Source organism: Leiobunum rupestre, chromosome 10, assembly GCF_980474605.1.
Source record: "Leiobunum rupestre chromosome 10, qqLeiRupe1.1.hap1, whole genome shotgun sequence".
NCBI lineage: Eukaryota > Metazoa > Arthropoda > Arachnida > Opiliones > Sclerosomatidae > Leiobunum > Leiobunum rupestre.
The window spans coordinates 5,659,073-5,678,079 of record NC_143393.1 but is presented as its reverse complement, the minus strand read 5'-3'; positions in this window follow the sequence as shown (position 1 = coordinate 5,678,079).

Sequence of the window (19,007 nt, the reverse complement as noted above, 5' to 3'; positions counted from 1 at the left end):
AATTTTATTATTTTGAGTAAAATTGATCAAAAAGGTTAAAATGGTTAAAAAATAGAAAAAATCTAAAATATTAGAAAAATTAAGAAAATTACATAATTGTCGAGCAAACATATAATTTTATTTTAAAATAATTTTAATTTAATTTTTTTTATAAAATAGGTTAAACCCGATCGATTTTGATTATATTTTTATCAATTGGATCGAAATTGATAAAAAAATTATTAAATTTTAATAATTACTTATTATTGGTTAAAATATTTATGAATTTAATGGACTTTGATAAATTTGATCAAAATGGGTAAAATTTATCAAAATGTTTCATAATGAGAAAATCGAAAAGGAAATGGATAAAAAGAGCTATGATCGTATTCATATTCATCTATTTATCATGATACCGATATATTATAAATTGATGTTCGTCTTAATATTTATATAAAAACGTCGACTAATTATGATTTGATCAAAATATGTCAAGATTTGATCAAATAAATAAAAATTTATCCATTTTACCACAATATAAATAAATAATCAAGTTTAATCTATTTTTATCCAATTTAATAAATTTTTATCAAATTTGTTAATTTTCTGATTAAAATTGATCAATTTTACATTGCTGTTTTACATAAAATTTTAATCATTTTTCAAATTATTGCCCATTTTATCATTTCCCTATTTGGTTTTCCCATTTTTACTCAATTTGGAAAATTGTTAGTCATTTTGATCAATTTGACCAAATTGCATTTAAATTTGATAAAATTTTATTTTTAAAATGAATTTTAATGTATTTTCAACATTTTGGAAATTTAAAAAAAATTCATTTTCTAAAAGGTTTCCCATGTTATTTTCAATGAAAAAATTTCCAAAACATGTTGTCAAAAACGTTTTCGGTTGCCATGGCAAAACGAAAGCCCGTCGCAACTTTTCCCTCGCAGGTTTTTCAAGTTACACGGAGGTGTACATTATAACCGAGTTTGAACAAAATCGGTGATTATCACCCCGGTCGTCTCCTTGTTAGAGATAATGACTATGTCGACGGCTCCCAATTCACCTCACGTTCGGTCACTACGCCCCTCCTCTTAAACGTCAATCAAATCGGTTTGGTCAGTACGCCCCTTCTCTTAAACGTCAATCAAATCGGTTTGGTCAGTACGCCCCTCCTCTTAAACGTCAATCAAATCGGTTTGGTCAGTACGCCCCTCCTCTTAAACGTCAATCAAATCGGTTCGGTCAGTACGCCCCTCCTCTTAAACGTCAATCAAATCGGTTTGGTCAGTACGCACCTCCTCTTAAACCTCAATCAAATCGGTTCGGTCAGTACGCCCTTCCCCTTAAACGTCAATCAAATCGGTTCGGTTAGTACGCCCTTCCCCTTAAACGTCAATCAAATCGGCTCGATCAGTACGCCTTTCCCCTTAAACGTCAATCAAATCGGTTCGGTTAGTACGCCCTTCCCTTAAACGTCAATCAAATCGGTTCGGTTAGTACGCCCTTCCCTTAAAAGTCAATCAAATCGGTTCGATCAGTACGCCCTTCCCTTAAACGTCAATCAAATCGGTTCGGTTAGTACGCCCTTTCCCTTTAAACGTCAATCAAATCGGTTCGATCAGTACGCCCCTCCTCTTAAACGTCAATCAAATCGGTTCGGTTAGTACGCCTTTCCCCTTAAACGTCAATCAAATCGGTTCGGTTAGTACGCCCTTCCCTTAAACGTCAATAAAATCGGTTCGATCAGTACGCCCTTCCCTTAAACGTCAATCAAATCGGTTCGGTTAGTACGCCCTTCCCTTAAACGTCAATCAAATCAGTTCGGTTAGTACGCCCTTCCCTTAAACGTCAATCAAATCGGTTCGATCAGTACGCCCTTCCCTTAAACGTCAATCAAATTGGTTCGGTCAGTACGCCCTTCCCCTTAAACGTCAATCAAATCGGTTCGATCAGTACGCCCTTCCCCTTAAACGTCAATCAAATCGGTTCGGTTAGTACGCCCTTCCCTTAAACGTCAATCAAATCGGTTCGATCAGTACGCCCTTCCCTTAAACTTCAATCAAATCGGTTCGGTCAGTAGGCCCTTTCCTTAAGCGTCAATCAAATCGGTTCGGTCAATACGCCCTTCCCTTAAACGCCAATCAAATCGGTTCGGTATACCTCATTAGCGCGTAACAATTGGGAAAATGAAGGATTTGCGTTTGAGTGAGGAGCTTGGCTTGGAAGACAGACTCGTACGTTCTAGGTAACCTAAATAGGTTTTTGGGACAGTTTCCAGTTCCACGGCATTGTGTTTTTCTTGTAAAATTTTTTAAGAGTTGCCTGTTTGTTTCCTCGTAAATTTGGGCTATTTCGTTTTAGTGGAATCGTCGTAATTATCTATTATTTACGTTCTGTTGTTAGCATTTTTTGATGTTGCGTTTTCACTGTGATATTAGATTTTATTTTGATTTTACAGGATTGTATTAACGTTCAATTGGTTGAAAATTTGTGTACAAAACGATTAGTGTATATAAGACAGTGTTTTTTGTTCCAACACTTTTTTTTTAATATTTCAAAATCGAAAACGATTCCTTTGAAATTGGAATGGTAGATTTTTTGTTAATTAAAATGTAATAGATTTATGAAAATTTAAGTCATAATTTTCTTAAATGCAATAATAGATTTTAAAAAATTGAATGATATATTTTTTAGAAATTTGAAAATTGAATAACATATTAATATATTGTTTTAATATTTTGAAAATTGAATAACATATTAATATATTGTTTTAATATTTTGAAAATTGAATAATATATTAATATAATGTTTTAATAATTTGAAAATTGAATAATATATTAATATATTGTTTTAATGATTTGAAAATTGAATAATATATTAATATATTGTTTTAATAATTTGAAAATTGAATAATATATTAATATATTGTTTTAATAATTTGAAAATTGAATAATATATTAATATATTGTTTTAATAATTTGAAAATTGAATAATATATTAATATATTGTTTTAATAATTTGAAAATTGAATGATATTTTTTTTGAAAATTTAAAATTAAATGATAATGTTTTTAGAAATTGTAAAATTGAATGATATATTTTGTAGAAATTGTAAAATTGAATGATATATTTTTAAATTTGAAAATTAAATGATAATGTTTTTGAAATTGCAAAATTGAATGATATATTTTGTAGAAATTGTAAAATTGAATGTTTTTTATAAATTAAAAAATAGAATGATATAGTTTTTATAAATTGTAAAATTGAATGTATTAGTTTTTATAAATTGTAAAATTGAATGATATAGTTTTTATAAATTGTAAAATTGAATGATATAGTTTTTATAAATTGTAAAATTGAATGATATAGTTTTTATAAATTGTAAAATTGAATGATATAGTTTTTATAAATTGTAAAATTGAATGATATAGTTTTTATAAATTGTAAAATTGAATGATATAGTTTTTATAAATTGTAAAATTGAATGATATAGTTTTTATAAATTGTAAAATTGAATGATATATTTTGTAGAAATTGTAAAATTGAATGATATATTTTTAAATTTGAAAATTAAATGATAATGTTTTTGAAATTGCAAAATTGAATGATATATTTTGTAGAAATTGTAAAATTGAATGTTTTTTATAAATTAAAAAATAGAATGATATAGTTTTTATAAATTGTAAAATTGAATGTATTAGTTTTTATAAATTGTAAAATTGAATGATATAGTTTTTATAAATTGTAAAATTGAATGATATAGTTTTTATAAATTGTAAAATTGAATGATATAGTTTTTATAAATTGTAAAATTGAATGATATAGTTTTTATAAATTGTAAAATTGAATGATATAGTTTTTATAAATTGTAAAATTGAATGATATAGTTTTTATAAATTGTAAAATTGAATGATATAGTTTTTATAAATTGTAAAATTGAATGATATAGTTTTTATAAATTGTAAAATTGAATGATATAGTTTTTATAAATTGTAAAATTGAATGATATAGTTTTTATAAATTGTAAAATTGAATGATATAGTTTTTATAAATTGTAAAATTGAATGATATAGTTTTTATAAATTGTAAAATTGAATGATATAGTTTTTATAAATTGTAAAATTGAATGATATAGTTTTTATAAATTGTAAAATTGAATGATATAGTTTTTATAAATTGTAAAATTGAATGATATAGTTTTTATAAATTGTAAAATTGAATGATATAGTTTTTATAAATTGTAAAATTGAATGATATAGTTTTTATAAATTGTAAAATTGAATGATATAGTTTTTATAAATTGTAAAATTGAATGATATAGTTTTTATAAATTGTAAAATTGAATGATATAGTTTTTATAAATTGTAAAATTGAATGATATAGTTTTTATAAATTGTAAAATTGAATGATATAGTTTTTATAAATTGTAAAATTGAATGATATAGTTTTTATAAATTGTAAAATTGAATGATATAGTTTTTATAAATTGTAAAATTGAATGATATAGTTTTTATAAATTGTAAAATTGAATGATATAGTTTTTATAAATTGTAAAATTGAATGATATAGTTTTTATAAATTGTAAAATTGAATGATATAGTTTTTATAAATTGTAAAATTGAATGATATAGTTTTTATAAATTGTAAAATTGAATGATATAGTTTTTATAAATAGTAAAATGTGTATGATATTTTATAGAAATTAGAAAATTGATAGATATAGTTTTTAGAAATTGAATGCTATAGCTTTAATTATAGGAATTTGAAAATAGAATGATATGTTTTATAGGATTTTGAAAATTGAATGATATATTTTTTAGAATTTTGAAAATTGAATGATATATTTTTTAGAATTTTGAAAATTGAATGATATATTTTTTAGAATTTTGAAAATTGAATGATATATTTTTTAGAAATTTGAAAATTGAATAATATATTAATATATTTTTTTAATAATTGGAAAATTGAATGACATATTTTTAGAAATTAGAAAATGAAATTATAATGTTTTTAGATATTGTAAAATTTAATGATAATGTTTTTAGAAATTGTAAAAATTGAATGATATATTTCGTAGAAATTGTAAAATTGAATGATATATTTTGTAGAAATTGTAAAATTGAATGATCAATTTTTTAAATTATAAAATTAAATATGTTTTTTTATAAATTAAAAAAAAGAATGATATAGTTTTTATAAATTGTAAAATTGAATGATATAGTTTTTATAAATAGTAAAATGTAAAGATATTTTATAGAAATTAGAAAATGGATAGATATAGTTTTTAGAAATTGGAAAATTGAATGATATAGTTTATAGGAATTAGAAAATAGAATGATATGTTTTATAGGATTTTGAAAATAGAATGATATGTTTTATAGGATTTTAAAAATTGAATGATATGTTTTTTTTTAGAAATTGGAAAATTAGTTGAAAAAATTTCAAAAATTGAAAGGTATTTTACTTTAAATGCGAAAATTAAATAATAAATCTTTTAAAATTGAATCGCGGATTTTTTGAATCTTTTAAAATTGAATCCCAGATTTTTTGAATCTTTTAAAATTAAATCGCAGATTTTTTGGAATCTTTTAAAATTGAATCCCAGATTTTTTGAATCTTTTAAAATTAAATCGCAGATCTTTTGGAATTTTTTAAAATTGAATCGCGAATTTTTTAATTCTTTTAAAATTAAATCGCAGATTTTTTGGAATTTTTTAAAATTGAATCGCGAATTTTTTTATTCTTTTAAAATTGAATCGCAGATTTTTTGGAATTTTTTAAAACTGAATCGCGTATTTTTTTAATCTTTTAAAATTGAATCGCAGATTTTTTTAATCTTTTAAAATTGAATCGCAGATTTTTTTAATCTTTTAAAATAGAATCGCAGATTTTTTTAATCTTTTAAAATTGAATCCCAGATTCTTGAATTTTTTAAAATTGAATGTTATTTTTTTAAATCTTTTAAAATTACATATTAGTTTTTTTTAAATTATAAAATTGTATTTTGATTTTTTTTAATTCGATTATGATGCCCTGGGGATCGTGGAATCATAATTTTTTCCAAATTTCAATGGCGTATATTTTTTGGAAAACTTCAAATTTCAATCCGAATAATTTTTAAAAAAGTATCATAATTTCATGATCAATTAACTGTTGACAACACGCTTACGACAGACAAAGTCAATACTTTCATAAGCTATTTAGGCTAGCAACTCACGTTTCGACGAAATATTTTTAAGAAAGCCTTTCTTTCTTAATAGAAAGGATAAATATTTCAATAGGCAGGTTAATCCCAAGGTTCGTAAAAATGTCTTATAATATGTGTTAATCCCGCGTTAGAAAACGCGAACGGTCCAACGAGTAGAAATATACACGTAGCCTTAAAGCGCGCAGACTGTTTACTCTATACGTTTCTCCTTACGCGTTTTTCTCCGCGCCAGGTTTCTTAATTCAAAAAGAATAAATTGAAAGGTTTAAGCGTACAAGGGTCGTTTAACCCGAGGTTTAACCTTCGATACTAGGCCGACTAGTTATTTAGATTTATTTAAACAAATAATTCGGGTATTTTTTCGACCAAATTTATTTCCCCTGTCGTAAGTTTATAATTACGCTCCGTAAGTGCGCCAATTAGTCGAAACATAAAAACTTGTAGAAGTTAACGTTAATAGTAAGTGTAGGGAGCTGTTGGCTCGCGTGGCATAAAGGGCTTGCCACCACCCTCCTACGCATTGTAACCCGGCCACCTGAGTTAAAGGCTTTAAAAGTCGCTAGATGACTTGGCCCTAAGGTGCTGCCTTGGGTATTAGCCTAGCTGACTATTATTAAATAACAACATGGTTGTCCCTAACACTATGATTTGACGGACAAGCAAAAATGAGAGGTTATTTTTAAAATGTCTCTTAGTAATAATTTAACACTCTGTAGATAGTGAACTGACACACTTATTCGGATCAATTTTATTTACTTATTCCTTTAACCTAATACTTCCCGTGACACTATCCATCACCTCTCAGTTGGAAAGATAGGAAACTGACACACTCATGTGAAACGTTTTTATAAACTTATGACATTACTAAATGACAATATTCATCACCTGACAATTGCGAAGAAGGAATTGTCACACTTATTCGAATCAAATTTATAAACTTTTGCTTTTACTAAATATGACATTAGGAGAGATAAGGACCGGTAACTGACAAATTTTTTGGAAGCATGTTTATAAACTTATGCCATTAGCAAATACTTCCCGTGACAATATTCATCACCTACCAGTTGGGAAGATTAAGAACTAACAGACTTATGCGAAGCATGTTTATAAACTTATGCCTTTAACCAAATACTTAACACGACATTACTCATAAACTGAGCGTTTGGATGGAGGGGTGTGAAAAGGATCTGACTTCGCGTGTCTTTTCGGTCGACAATTTTCTTTGTAAAATAATGATGACGTCGAAGAATGCACTTTTACAAAAACCGCGAATGTGGGTTACGATTTCGAGGTCTATCGAATGTGGGTCCATCCACTAGCGGCGCTTAGAAATAAATTGTACTTTGAAAATAATAAGAAAAAAAAGCAACGCCTGTCGATCTCGTCTTCCCGTTACAGTCATTTTGTTGTCAATTGTCGTTTAGCATGTGTTTGTTTTTTTCTATTGTTATCCCGGTTTTAAATTTAGAAGCGACATTTTTTATCCTCAATTCGACGCTCATTTAAGTATCAAGGTTGAAGCTATTAGGATTGTAATTTCAAATAATTTTAAATTTAATTTAATGAACGCTTTTTTCTGCTACCCCTCGTGTTCAAGGGTTTTTTGCGCCAAAATCCAAGGCCTAGTTATATTTCTATCACTTCCTAACCACAGAGGTTTTTCGATTTCTTAATCCAAACCTCAAGGCCATTTAGAACTTCGATCGTCTTAAACCCCAAAAGATCATTTGATTTTGTATCTATAACCCAATGAAGTACTGTTCTTATCAAATACTTGACCTTAAGAGCCAGATATCATTTGATTTTATATCTAAAACTAAAACGCGCTTTTGAACTTCGATCGTCTTAAGCCGCAGAGATCATTTGATTTTGTACTTAAAACTGAAAGCGCATTTCAACTTTGATTGTCTTAATCCCCAGATAACATTTGATTTTATATCCAAAACTCAAAGTGCAAACTTCGATAGTCTTAAGCCCCATATCAGGTAACATTTGAGTTTATACCCAAAACTCAAAGCGCATTTGAACTTCGATTGTCTTAAGCCCCATATCAGAGAATATTGTATTTTTACCCAAAAATCAAAGCGCATTTGAACTTGAATTGTCTTAAAATACAGATATTTGATTTTGTACTTAAAGGGAATATAACCTCAGGTATTTGGTGTGGAACACCAACGCTTGCAGCTCTGACCGCTCTTGCCTTTCGCTTTAAAAATGTTTGGCGCCACTGTACAGCAAAATTTGAAAAATTGAAGGGGTCTTCCATAAAGATTGCTTTGCAGGTTATATTCCCTTTAAAAACCCAATAAAGTATTTGAAAACTCTACGCAAAAACCGGGTCTGTTTTCTAAATTATGTTATGATTTTAAGACTTTGAGTAAAATATTTTCGACTTTTGGTAGAATAAATCCTTTCGTCGCGGCTCATAAAAAAACTAGTGAACATGGGACTGTAGCCTTTATTGAAATGGGAACGCATGTCAATATCCCCCCACTTAACCTTAACCGATTAACCTTACCCTTAAAATACAATAACCCCATAACGCATTTGGCGACGACACCCTTCGATTAAGACTGCTGTTTGTTTCGTTATAATTACCCCACCAAAAACGCCCACTGAAATTTCTATTTCCACCAAAAAAATCTTACTTTGCTTTTTTTACGGTCGCTGTTATTTTCTTTTAAACATCGCTATTATTCAAAAATATTTTCGCCTATTTCCATCGAAACAAGATACTCGAATCACCGGGCATTCTTGTTATATTAATTATCACTTAATATATCGTGGTTTATTTTATTATAATGATATTCCGCGACTAACCCACGACTTTCGAACGTTTCAGAGGACAGTCTGGGAGGACATGTCGACCTCAATGGGCGAGATTCGAAGAAACGGCCTTCTTCTTTCGCGAGTAGCGTGTCCGTCCGGGAAACTAGCTTTTCGCCAATCCTGTTTCTTCTGGTCTTCTCGGCGTAACGGGTACTTGAGCAATTTACACGTGGACCGTGAAAAGAGTTTTACGCTATTAGGAGAGACGTCGGGAGGCGACTTCGGAATGGGTGCTGTTTTTATTTATGACGATTTTATTCCTAAATAAAAAATGTCTACGGTGGAAAAAAAATTATGATTTTCGAACTCAGACCGGTTGATTTAAATAGAAACGCTTTCGTGTTGCGAAAATGTAACAAGTTCGTCGTGAGACGGAAATAGCCTGTTACGCCTACATTTTCGCGAAATCAGTCTGCTATGTTAATATTAATAATAGCATAAGTAACTTAATAACAATAAGTATGACACTTCCTATTGCTTTAATACTAATTTTCTAACCGAACCTTTTTTCAGCACTTCAAGCCGTGACTTGGACTCGCGACTTTCCGTTTTGGATGACTACTTTTTGATAAAAATTTAAGCCTAATATCGGAGAGCACGTTCTGGAGTCGCGAGGGGCTTTGGCTTTGTTTCGAAGCCCGCGTGCGAATCACGCGTGATTAAAAAAACATGAGCTCGTGGCGCCGAGAAAAAACGTTTTTAATTTTTACCATTTTGGCCTAATATTCCGCCTATCTACCAGATATTTCGGATTAACGGAAGTCTCACGTATTTTAGACACTAGAGGGCTCTGTGCTGAGAAAACATCTTGATTGCGCAATAACTATGAAAATCAGTTTGGTTGTAAATCTCGTTAATTGTCATACTTATTGTTATTATGTTACTTATGATAATAGTAATAATAATCAGCTAGGCTAATACCCAAGGCACCACCATAGACCAAAGGCATCGAGTGACTTTCAACGCCATTAATTCAGGTGGCCGGGTTACACTGCCCTTGCTGACAAAGAATGGACGCGGAAGTAATTTCTCAACTGTTAAAGTGGTTACTATTCCAGCGTAAAGGCGGGGGAAGTAAGAAATATTACCGGGTGCTGGGAATTTAAACGGAAATATTATCTATTTACTACCGGTGTGCCCTAATTTCCAACTGAAAAGATTACCATTTTGAAAGTCGAGATCTCCCTAATAGGCCTAAAAAGTTGGGGAAAGTTTAGAGAATTTAAATTTAAATAAATGAATAATAATAATCATAGATAATTTAAATTTAAATAAATGAATAATAATAATCATAGATAATTTAAATTTAAATAAATAAATAATAATAATCATAGGGAATTTAAATTTAAATAAATGAATAATAATAATCATAGGGAATTTAAATTTAAATAAATGAATAATAATAATCATAGGGAATTTAAATTTAAATAAATGAATAATAATAATCATAGGGAATTTAAATTTAAATAAATAAATAATAATAATCATAGATAATTTAAATTTAAATAAATAAATAATAATAATCATAGATAATTTAAATTTAAATAAATAAATAATAATAATCATAGAGAATTTAAATTTAAATAAATAATTAATAATAATCATAGAGAATTTAAATTTAAATAAATAAATAATAATAATCATAGATAATTTAAATTTAAATAAATAAATAATAATAATCATAGATAATTTAAATTTAAATAAATGAATAATAATAATCATAGATAATTTAAATTTAAATAAATGAATAATAATAATCATAGGGAATTTAAATTTAAATAAATAAATAATAATAATCATAGAGAATTTAAATTTAAATAAATAAATAATAATAATCATAGATAATTTAAATTTAAATAAATGAATAATAATAATCATAGAGAATTTAAATTTAAATAAATAAATAATAATAATCATAGATAATTTAAATTTAAATAAATAAATAATAATAATCATAGAGAATTTAAATTTAAATAAATAAATAATAATAATCATAGAGAATTTAAATTTAAATAAATGAATAATAATAATCATAGAGAATTTAAATTTAAATAAATAAATAATAATAATCATAGGGAATTTAAATTTAAATAAATGAATAATAATAATCATAGGGAATTTAAATTTAAATAAATGAATAATAATAATCATAGGGAATTTAAATTTAAATAAATGAATAATAATAATCATAGAGAATTTAAATTTAAATAAATGAATAATAATAATCATAGAGAATTTAAATTTAAATAAATGAATAATAATAATCATAGAGAATTTAAATTTAAATAAATGAATAATAATAATCATAGATAATTTAAATTTAAATAAATGAATAATAATAATCATAGGGAATTTAAATTTAAATAAATGAATAATAATAATCATAGGGAATTTAAATTTAAATAAATAAATAATAATAATCATAGGGAATTTAAATTTAAATAAATAAATAATAATAATCATAGGGAATTTAAATTTAAATAAATGAATAATAATAATAATCATAGGGAATTTAAATTTAAATAAATGAATAATAATAATCATAGAGAATTTAAATTTAAATAAATGAATAATAATAATCATAGAGAATTTAAATTTAAATAAATAAATAATAATAATCATAGGGAATTTAAATTTAAATAAATGAATAATAATAATCATAGATAATTTAAATTTAAATAAATAAATAATAATAATCATAGGGAATTTAAATTTAAATAAATGAATAATAATAATCATAGGGAATTTAAATTTAAATAAATGAATAATAATAATCATAGGGAATTTAAATTTAAATAAATGAATAATAATAATCATAGGGAATTTAAATTTAAATAAATAAATAATAATAATCATAGAGAATTTAAATTTAAATAAATAAATAATAATAATCATAGATAATTTAAATTTAAATAAATAAATAATAATAATCATAGGGAATTTAAATAAATAAATAATAATAATCATCGGGAATTTAAATTTAAATAAATAAATAATAATAATCATCGGGAATTTAAATTTAAATAAATAAATAATAATAATCAGCTAGGCTAATACCAAAGGCACCACCTTAGGCCTAAGTCATCAAGCGACTTTTAAAGCCATTTTATCGCGAAAATATTATGAAGGTGATCTAAAAAATGAGTTTTGTAAACTTTGCAATAAAGTTTTTTAGTTAAAGCATAACCTAACCGATATGCATTTATTTACTTCTGATAAAAGTAAAATATAAAGTGACATTTAAAAGTTCACCTAGTTCATGATATTACCGTATACACAAGGATCGTTCACTATTTAGATAATGATATCTCGAAAGTTCCACGATCAACCTTTTATGAAAATTATTCATTCAAATATGTTTCATTTTAGGATAAAATTTAAAAAATTAATTCAAATTTAAAATAATTGAATTCAAATTTAAAATGATTGAATTCAAATTTAAACTAATTGAATTCAAATTTAAACTAATTGAATTCAAATTTTAAATGATTGAATTCAAATTTAAAATGATTGAATTCAAATTTAAAATGGTTGAATTCAAATTTAAAATGATTGAATTCAAATTTAAAATGATTGAATTCAAATTTAAAATAATTGAATTTTAAAAAAATAAACTCAATTTTAAAAAAATAAACTCAATTTAAAAAAAATAAACTCAATTTAAAAAAATAAACTCAATTTTAAAAAATAAACTCAATTTCAAAAAAAATAAACTCAATTTTAAAAATAAACTAAATTTTAAAAAATAAACTCAATTTAAAAAAATAAACTCAATTTAAAAAAATAAACTCAATTTAAAAAATAAACTATTTAAAAAAATAAACTATTTAAAAAAAATAAACTCAATTTTAAAAAAAATAAATTCCACTTTAAAAATGAAACATTTAAAAATAGAAATTAAAATAATTAAAAATTTAAAAATATTTAATTTTATATTTCAAACTTGAAAAAAATGTTAATTTTAAAAACTAAAATGTTTAAAAAATTTAAATAGTGTACTTGTTGTACCATAATCATTTTTTTTAATTGTAAATTTTAAAAACAATTAAAAATTAAAATGTTTAAAAAATTAAATAATCAACTTGTAGTATCACACGGATAACTTTATCTAATTACGATACGTAGAAGGAGAAAGCTAGTGATGGTCGTCGAGGTCATTCCAGTTTAAATGGTTGGCGTTGGGGCGCGTTTTCACGAGTGGGATTCGCGGTTTGAACTTCTTCCAAAACGGGCTGCCAATGTCGGCGAGGGTTAACGCACGATTTCCTTCGGAAGAGTCCCCGCAAAAAAAGAAAATTAATTCCCAATCAATGACTCTTTAATTTCCGAATTTCGGTGAAAAAAATGGCATCTATGGCAATAAAACGCTTTATTACGAACCTAAAAAAAGGAGCGATATTTCCATCGTAAATATTCGTAATTTTTATGGTCCGCGAGTATTCCGTCTATCTAACTTTAAAAGCGGCGGCACCAAAAATTTGTATTTACTTTCTTTTTCGGTTTGCTGGGAACTTTTCTCACCGTGAAGAACCAGTTACTTTAGAGATTAATCTTTTTTTCCAACCGACCTCCAACAAATTCAAATATTCTTCTTATTTACTTTTTCGGTTATTTCGAGAAGGAATACACGAAAAGTGATTTTTACTATCGTCTGCCAAATTATAACGGTTTCGGTTCGATTGCCATCTTCTTTTTAAGATATGGTATCATTTCTTCGGGTTAATTAATTCCTTTTTAAAAGTGAATTGATTTTAATGTAATTAACTTGATTTTGGAATTATAAGTAAAAAAATAAATGCTTTATGGAAAAGTTAAAAGCAAATTTCACGCTCAAATTTAGGAATGAAAGCAACGCTCATTTCACGCTTTTTAACTTTAGGAATGAAAGCAACGCTCATTTCACGCTTTTTAACTTTAGGGACGAAAGCAACGCTCATTTCACGCTTTTTAACTTTAGGGACGAAAGCAACGCTCATTTCACGCTTTTTAACTTTAGGAATGAAAGCAACGCTCATTTCACGCTTTTTAACTTTAGGAATGAAAGCAACGCTCATTTCACGCTTTTTAACTTTAGGGACGAAAGCAACGCTCATTTCACGCTTTTTAACTTTAGGAATGAAAGCAACGCTCATTTCACGCTTTTTAACTTTAGGGACGAAAGCAACGCTCATTTCACGCTTTTTAACTTTAGGGACGAAAGCAACGCTCATTTCACGCTTTTTAACTTTAGGAATGAAAGCAACGCTCATTTCACGCTTTTTAACTTTAGGGACGAAAGCAACGCTCATTTCACGCTTTTTAACTTTAGGGACGAAAGCAACGCTCATTTCACGCTTTTTAACTTTAGGAATGAAAGCAACGCTCATTTCACGCTTTTTAACTTTAGGAATGAAAGCAACGCTCATTTCACGCTTTTTAACTTTAGGAATGAAAGCAACGCTCATTTCACGCTTTTTAACTTTAGGGACGAAAGCAACGCTCATTTCACGCTTTTTAACTTTAGGGACGAAAGCAACGCTCATTTCACGCTTTTTAACTTTAGGGACGAAAGCAACGCTCATTTCACGCTTTTTAACTTTAGGAATGAAAGCAACGCTCATTTCACGCTTTTTAACTTTAGGAATGAAAGCAACGCTCATTTCACGCTTTTTAACTTTAGGGACGAAAGCAACGCTCATTTCACGCTTTTTAACTTTAGGGACGAAAGCAACGCTCATTTCACGCTTTTTAACTTTAGGGACGAAAGCAACGCTCATTTCACGCTTTTTAACTTTAGGAATGAAAGCAACGCTCATTTCACGCTTTTTAACTTTAGGAATGAAAGCAACGCTCATTTCACGCTTTTTAACTTTAGGAATGAAAGCAACGCTCATTTCACGCTTTTTAACTTTAGGAATGAAAGCAACGCTCATTTCACGCTTTTTAACTTTAGGGACGAAAGCAACGCTCATTTCACGCTTTTTAACTTTAGGGACGAAAGCAACGCTCATTTCACGCTTTTTAACTTTAGGAATGAAAGCAACGCTCATTTCACGCTTTTTAACTTTAGGAATGAAAGCAACGCTCATTTCACGCTTTTTAACTTTAGGAATGAAAGCAACGCTCATTTCACGCTTTTTAACTTTAGGGACGAAAGCAACGCTCATTTCACGCTTTTTAACTTTAGGGACGAAAGCAACGCTCATTTCACGCTTTTTAACTTTAGGAATGAAAGCAACGCTCATTTCACGCTTTTTAACTTTAGGAATGAAAGCAACGCTCATTTCACGCTTTTTAACTTTAGGAATGAAAGCAACGCTCATTTCACGCTTTTTAACTTTAGGGACGAAAGCAACGCTCATTTCACGCTTTTTAACTTTAGGGACGAAAGCAACGCTCATTTCACGCTTTTTAACTTTAGGAATGAAAGCAACGCTCATTTCACGCTTTTTAACTTTAGGAATGAAAGCAACGCTCATTTCACGCTTTTTAACTTTAGGAATGAAAGCAACGCTCATTTCACGCTTTTTAACTTTAGGGACGAAAGCAACGCTCATTTCACGCTTTTTAACTTTAGGGACGAAAGCAACGCTCATTTCACGCTTTTTAACTTTAGGAATGAAAGCAACGCTCATTTCACGCTTTTTAACTTTAGGAATGAAAGCAACGCTCATTTCACGCTTTTTAACTTTAGGAATGAAAGCAACGCTCATTTCACGCTTTTTAACTTTAGGGACGAAAGCAACGCTCATTTCACGCTTTTTAACTTTAGGGACGAAAGCAACGCTCATTTCACGCTTTTTAACTTTAGGGACGAAAGCAACGCTCATTTCACGCTTTTTAACTTTAGGAATGAAAGCAACGCTCATTTCACGCTTTTTAACTTTAGGAATGAAAGCAACGCTCATTTCACGCTTTTTAACTTTAGGAATGAAAGCAACGCTCATTTCACGCTTTTTAACTTTAGGAATGAAAGCAACGCTCATTTCACGCTTTTTAACTTTAGGGACGAAAGCAACGCTCATTTCACGCTTTTTAACTTTAGGAATGAAAGCAACGCTCATTTCACGCTTTTTAACTTTAGGAATGAAAGCAACGCTCATTTCACGCTTTTTAACTTTAGGAATGAAAGCAACGCTCATTTCACGCTTTTTAACTTTAGGGACGAAAGCAACGCTCATTTCACGCTTTTTAACTTTAGGGACGAAAGCAACGCTCATTTCACGCTTTTTAACTTTAGGGACGAAAGCAACGCTCATTTCACGCTTTTTAACTTTAGGAATGAAAGCAACGCTCATTTCACGCTTTTTAACTTTAGGAATGAAAGCAACGCTCATTTCACGCTTTTTAACTTTAGGAATGAAAGCAACGCTCATTTCACGCTTTTTAACTTTAGGGACGAAAGCAACGCTCATTTCACGCTTTTTAACTTTAGGGACGAAAGCAACGCTCATTTCACGCTTTTTAACTTTAGGGACGAAAGCAACGCTCATTTCACGCTTTTTAACTTTAGGAATGAAAGCAACGCTCATTTCACGCTTTTTAACTTTAGGAATGAAAGCAACGCTCATTTCACGCTTTTTAACTTTAGGAATGAAAGCAACGCTCATTTCACGCTTTTTAACTTTAGGAATGAAAGCAACGCTCATTTCACGCTTTTTAACTTTAGGGACGAAAGCAACGCTCATTTCACGCTTTTTAACTTTAGGGACGAAAGCAACGCTCATTTCACGCTTTTTAACTTTAGGAATGAAAGCAACGCTCATTTCACGCTTTTTAACTTTAGGAATGAAAGCAACGCTCATTTCACGCTTTTTAACTTTAGGAATGAAAGCAACGCTCATTTCACGCTTTTTAACTTTAGGGACGAAAGCAACGCTCATTTCACGCTTTTTAACTTTAGGGACGAAAGCAACGCTCATTTCACGCTTTTTAACTTTAGGAATGAAAGCAACGCTCATTTCACGCTTTTTAACTTTAGGAATGAAAGCAACGCTCATTTCACGCTTTTTAACTTTAGGAATGAAAGCAACGCTCATTTCACGCTTTTTAACTTTAGGGACGAAAGCAACGCTCATTTCACGCTTTTTAACTTTAGGGACGAAAGCAACGCTCATTTCACGCTTTTTAACTTTAGGGACGAAAGCAACGCTCATTTCACGCTTTTTAACTTTAGGAATGAAAGCAACGCTCATTTCACGCTTTTTAACTTTAGGAATGAAAGCAACGCTCATTTCACGCTTTTTAACTTTAGGAATGAAAGCAACGCTCATTTCACGCTTTTTAACTTTAGGAATGAAAGCAACGCTCATTTCACGCTTTTTAACTTTAGGGACGAAAGCAACGCTCATTTCACGCTTTTTAACTTTAGGGACGAAAGCAACGCTCATTTCACGCTTTTTAACTTTAGGAACTAAATTAAGCAACGCTCATTTCACGCTTTTTAACTTTAGGGACGAAAGCTCTTCGGTTTCCCCTTCCATAAAAACTTGTTGAGGTTAGTTAGAGAACTGTTGGCTCGCGTGGCATGAATTACTGGCCACAACCCTCCTACGCATTGCAACCTGGCCACCTGAATTAATGGCTTTAAAAGTCGCTTGATGACTTAGGCCTAAGGTGGTGCGCCTTAGGTAATGGCCTAGCTGATTATTAATTCAAACGCAAATATCATGCTCTTTAGTTAAGGAGAAAACACAAGAAAATATCATGCTCTTTCTTCGAGGTGAAAATCAGAAGCCAATATCATGCTCTTACTTGAAAAAAATAGCAGAAGCAAGTTCGAGGAGAAAATTAGAATTAAAAACCATGCTCTTTTGAGCTTAAATTAGGATTAAATATCATGCTCTTCATTTGAGGAGAAAACTAGAATTAAATATCATGCTCCTCATTTGATAATTAGGATTAAATATCATGCTCTTACTTTTGAGAATAAAATTAGGATTAAATATCATGTTCTTCATTTGAGAATAAAATTAGGTTTAAATATCATGCTCCTCATTTGATAATTAGGATTAAATATCATGCTCTTACTTTTGAGAATAAAATTAGGATTAAATATCATGTTCTTCATTTGAGAATAAAATTAGGATTAAATACCATGCTCGCATTTAAGGAGAAAATTAGGATTAAATATCATGCTCTTCATTTGAGAATAAAATTAGGATTGAATATCACGCTCGCATTTAAAGAGAAAATTAGAATTAAATATCATGCTCTTCATTTGAGAATAAAATTAGGATTGAATATCACGCTGGCATTTAAAGAGAAAATTAGAATTAAATATCATGCTCTTCATTTGAGAATAAAATTAGGATTAAATATCATGCTCGCATTTAAAGAGAAAATTAGGATTAAATATCATGCTCTTCATTTGAGAATAAAATTAGGATTGAATATCACGCTCGCATTTAAAGAGAAAATTAGAATTAAATATCATGCTCTTACTTTTGAGAATAAAATTAGGATTAAATATCATGTTCTTCATTTGAGAATAAAATTAGGATTAAATACCATGCTCGCATTTAAGGAGAAAATTAGGATTAAATATCATGCTCTTCATTTGAGAATAAAATTAGGTTTGAATATCACGCTCGCATTTAAAGAGAAAATTAGAATTAAATATCATGCTCTTCATTTGAGAATAAAATTAGGATTAAATATCATGCACTTCATTTGAGAATAAAATTAGGATTAAATATCATGCTCGCATTTAAGGAGAAAATTAGGATTAAATATAATGCTCTTCATTTGAGAATAAAATTAGGATTAAATATCATGCTCGCATTTAAGGAGAAAATTAGAATATAATATTACGCTCTTCATTTGAGAATAAAATTAGGATTAAATATCATGCTCGCATTTAAGGAGAAAATTAGGATTAAATATCATGCTCTTCATTTGAGGAGAAAATTAGAATTGAATATAATGCTCGTCATTTTTTTGAGAATAAAATTAGGATTGAATATCATGCTCGTCATTTGAGAGTAAAATTAGGATTAAATATCAT